Below are 4,947 nucleotides of genomic sequence, written 5' to 3' on the forward strand. Positions count from 1 at the left end.
TAATATAATATAATATAATCTAACATAAACAGAAAATACACTGAAATACCCACCCAGTAGGCGGATAAAAAGTTACTAGATGAACTGCAGACAAATTAGTCTTGAATGAGCCGCTCTTTATCATAGAGTGCATCTTACTTTCCATTAAAATCCAGTGGGGCATTAGGAGCATGGGTAAATTGTGGGTCCATGTGCTACAAATGGAGTTAAAAAGAAACATTACAAAAATATTACCAGTAAATCCACCCCAAAAAATGATATGTTGATGTCCAAGGAAAACTGACAACAGCATAATATTGACATCTGAAATGTGCTTTAAGGGGAAGAACTTCCTCAAATATCTCCCCTCAGAAAGTAAGAAGTGGAGCAAACTTTCTTTAGATTGATGTTGGACATAGTTCATAACTACAAGAAGCGTATCACTCAACTATTAACAACTAAACGTAGTAGGACCAGCATAAGCTGTTCAAACCTTTTTCTGAAATAGTAAACACGTTTGTTTATATTTATTATCTAGGTTTAAAAAAATTGTTTTTGTTCTTCTTTTTATGTGTCATTAAGTTATACATTTTCCATAGAAAAGTTAGACATTGGCATGTGAACTAAAAATTTTATGACCTCCTCCAGCTTTTTCCATGTGATCTTAGATATTAGAAGTGGCACCAATACTCAGCCTTGGGGCACACCAGCAAAGACGGAAAAGGAATTTGAAAAATGAGTTGGATAAACTGAAAACACATGACAAAAAGCAAATGAGGGGAGTGTCGCTGATTGTGATGGAATGGATCTGTTCTGAAGAGTATGTAGAGAAACTGTGTCAAAAGCAGGCACTCATATGAGGGACCATAATGATGATAATCTCAAGGTAGATAGAAAAGACAGGGAGCATCAGTTGGCAAAGACTTTCTCTAATTCGGAAAAGATGGAAATTAGTATACAACATTGAAACCACCTTTAGAATCTATTTTTTTTATACTTATTTTTTACCTGTCCTTTTGCTGATCATTAGAAGATGTAGTGCTAACTGTCAAAATATTCTATCCAATTTAATTCAAAAATCCTTAAAGTTATAGTGGAGGATGTTCTTTTATCTAGGTGGATCACCAAAATAAGTGGTCTTCCTAAATGTCAATCATTCTGGTGATATGTTTACATAAGGCCGTCCTACGTGCTCGTCCCCATTTTCCCTTACTGGTGGTGAGTCTGACATAGTGGAAAAAATGTCTATCTTTTTTTGGAAACTAAGCCTGTATAAGCGATGCAAGCAGCAACTTTTAAACAGAGCGAGCAAGAGGAGAAATGGGCTTGTGAAAGTTCTCATACGCATTTAATACGCGTTTCCTCTTGGGAAACTTTTCACTGGGTTGTGCTTGTGTGTTTTTTTAAAAAGTGGAGAGGGCAGGTCTATTCAAAAAAAATTGTGAAAATCCTCCACTATACCTTTAATTAATCCCAAAGGAAATGATTATTTTGCAGTAAATGATCATTTTTTAACAGGTTCTTACAGGTGTTTCTAGCTCTAGCGTGGATGCATCTTCTGTACCAGTCTGTCTTGCACCACCAGATCTGGAGAGCGTCTAATAAAAGACACTCTCTTGCTGTTTAACAGTGAAATGAAGAGGATGTTCACTGCTGTGAGAACAGGTATAAAACTAAAAATGTAGAACTAAACATGTGTCAACCTATCGTTTATAAAATAAGGAAAGATTATTTGAAACCCAAATAAAAGATGAACTCATACAGAGCTTGTCCTTCAGTTTATACCAGGTTTCCATTTGGTAACCATGTTGGTGCCAAAATTATATTTTAAATCAAAATGACGTTCTCTTTATTATTTGATAGATTTACTGTAAGAAACTGAAAACATCTTTGTCTTTGGAGATGAACCATGCAAAAACAAAAAAACAAAATCAAAGAACAAGATCTTGAGAAAGTGTTAAGATACGCTGCAAGTAAACCAGTCTCGTTGGGGGCAAACAATAAAGAAATAAGGCTTAAATCAAAACATTTCCAAGGTGTTGCATGGAAAAAGTAAAGAAAAAAAAATACTCTGTCTTCCTAAATTGCCCTTGGGACAGGGAAGGTGACCATTCTCTCTCTTTCACAGCTTCTGCTTGAGGTGTCAATGGTTTCATACTTTCCACTAGATGGCAGTGTACTTCTTCTGTTCTAAAGTTCATTGTACATGTGCAAACAGATCCCATAATGTTCACACACACTGGCATAATAAAAGAGAAACACAGATAGAAAAGATAAAGGCAGCTGAGCTAATCTGAGCTGAACATTATTATTCTGTGGATGACTGAGGGATGTAAAATCTTTCATCTCATGCATTTGGTATCTTAAGCCTGTATTTGCTAAGAGATGCAGATTAACTATCTTGGCAAGAGAGGCAACAGGGAAAGACTACAGTAATTATATAAAGAGGCTTTCCTATCAGTTTATAGGGCCGTGATGTACGATGTGCCAGAATGTGTGTTGTTGGAATGAGGTGAGGTAGCAGGAAGGAAACAGGAGGATGTAGAGCTTTCCTCTTGTCACATAATCGATTCTCTGACTGACTGCTGAAGAGGATGGATGAGCTGGAGCTGCAGACTATATGCCAAGCTTGTTCTATATTTCAGAAACTCTGGAAAAGCTCTGCAAATGTAGCCTAACATGCAGTAGCTGAGGATTTTCCACTCTAAAAGTCATCCACAGCTCTTTGTATGAGCTCATCCCATTACTGTCTGTGAAGTGCTTTTTGATAGGCAAGACATGTGATGAATGCTCAGCCACAACAAAAGGCTGCAGGGCTGGTTGCTGAATTCACTGATCTTAATCCAAAGCAGTTTGGATCGTAGGCTCAGATGTTATTTAAATTATTTGGACCTGGACTCAGTTGGCTCCCATTTTAACTATATAAACCCCAGGAGAGGAGAGACGACATAGAACTGCAACTTATTATTAAAGATGAATAAAAGTCTTCATTTTTGTAGGGAAAATAAATAAAGCTTTCCTGCAGGGTAGAGATTTTAAAAAAAACATCATTAGAGGACAAATCTAAACATATATATTCAAAGGTAAAACCTCTCCCTTATTTTAAAATGAGACACAAATATGAGCACTAAGGTTTTATCCTCATTGTCAATCAACCGTTTGAATGTCACGTTGGCTCCCTGGTACCATGTATGACTGCAGGCTAATTTCATAACCGTGCCCAGTGAAAACCACCAACAACATTATGCAACTCTGCTTTTAGAAATCCGACCATTGTTGCTTCATATCTTCCACTCTGCCCCACGGCACCACCTCATATTAACTACAGCCAAAACCACAGATTTACACAGAGGAAAATAAAAAAATGTGAACAACATATTATTTTCACTGTCAAATCTGAATCAATGTTTTCTCTTCTGGGTCATTTGATGAAAGCTGAAGTTATCATGATTTTTTATGTTTTTCAGATGTTTATATGCACTAAACTTACTTTTCTTTTTAATAATTTTATAAAGTCCAGATGATCACCATCAGCTGCATTGTTTAATTTAAATCATTGGTGTGAAAGAGGTATTCGTGAATGCGTAGCAGTGGAGCTCCACACAACTGGCTCATTCCTCGATATACTTTCTAGGAGTCTGTGTTATGTAAGAACCAACGCTATGGGAATGTCCATCGTTTCATCGTTCAGAATAATGAAAGAGGCCATTTACCAGTATTGGCTGAAAGCAAAGAAGAAGCCATAAAGCAACATAAAGAGCAAGATTTGCAGTTGCACTCAAGGATGGAGACCTCAATCTTTCCACCACTTGTCCTGTGCTCTCATGAACCCCATGTTCAGCTGTTTAACCTCAAGAACGTTAGTAAATTTGGAACCAAATAAAACGAAACGTATTGTCTTACATGCAGCAGGGAAATCAGGTGAGACAGAAGAAAGCTCATGCTACCCACTGTAAAACTAGATTATACATAAAAAAAAATTGGAGGAAAAAGGGGGAGCTTTCCACCCTAACTGTAAAGCACAGTGGTGGGAGCCTCATGTGCACAGCAAAAATGAAAATCTAAGTAAGTCATCTTTTCTTAAAATAAATGCATTTTTCTCCAATTGAGGACGAAAGTGAGACACTTTGCCAATGGAACAAGACAATTTACATTCATATGATCTAATTATCTTATTTTAAGAGTAAAGATACTAATTTAATTGGCAAATCATGCTATTTACCTACTCGAATTAAGGGCAAATACACTTAATTTAAGAAATGTTTACTTATTTCTGGATCGTTTTTGCAGTGTGCAGATGTTTTCCTGCAGGTAAACTTCACAAAATAGCACCAGAAGAAAAGAGAATTATGTGACAATGAAAACAAACCCAGGCCCAGTGTTAAAGTAACACTTTAAGAGTGCATTTGGTTTCACTCTAAATTAGTGCTAACTCTACAATGAAAAGAAAAATGCAACTCTTTTTGGCATTTACTTACTACATATTTAGTTATTTTAACACAATTGTTTCATGTTAGCAGAGTAGGACATAAAACAATTGTATTAAAATAACTAAATATGATTAAGTAAATGCCAGAAGTGGTTGCATTATTTTCTAACTCCAGTTGTTTTAATAACTCTAAAAGAGTCAATTTACTTTGACACTGCATATTTAACACTTTGGAATTAAAAGCACCACCTCAAGACGTTTGATCTGAAATTAAATTTAGTTTAAAATACTTTCTAGGAAAAGGGATATCTGAAAAAATAGTTTATAGTTTAGAGTGATTTATTGTCATATTTCAGTTTTATTAAAATTAATATGGATTCATTGCAAAATAAAAAATTATTGGTTGAAAAGGTGAGGAAGTTGTTAATGTTTTGGCAGTAAATGTCAGTTTGGATCAGGACTGTTTATCCTTTGGGACGCAAAACACGCATCATCATCTTTGTGGGCATCACTTTTTGCACTGGTTTGTATGGGGGAGA

The sequence above is a fragment of the Cyprinodon variegatus genome, unplaced genomic scaffold, assembly GCF_000732505.1.
Source record: "Cyprinodon variegatus isolate N-32 unplaced genomic scaffold, C_variegatus-1.0 Scaffold838, whole genome shotgun sequence".
Taxonomy (NCBI): Eukaryota; Metazoa; Chordata; class Actinopteri; order Cyprinodontiformes; family Cyprinodontidae; genus Cyprinodon; species Cyprinodon variegatus.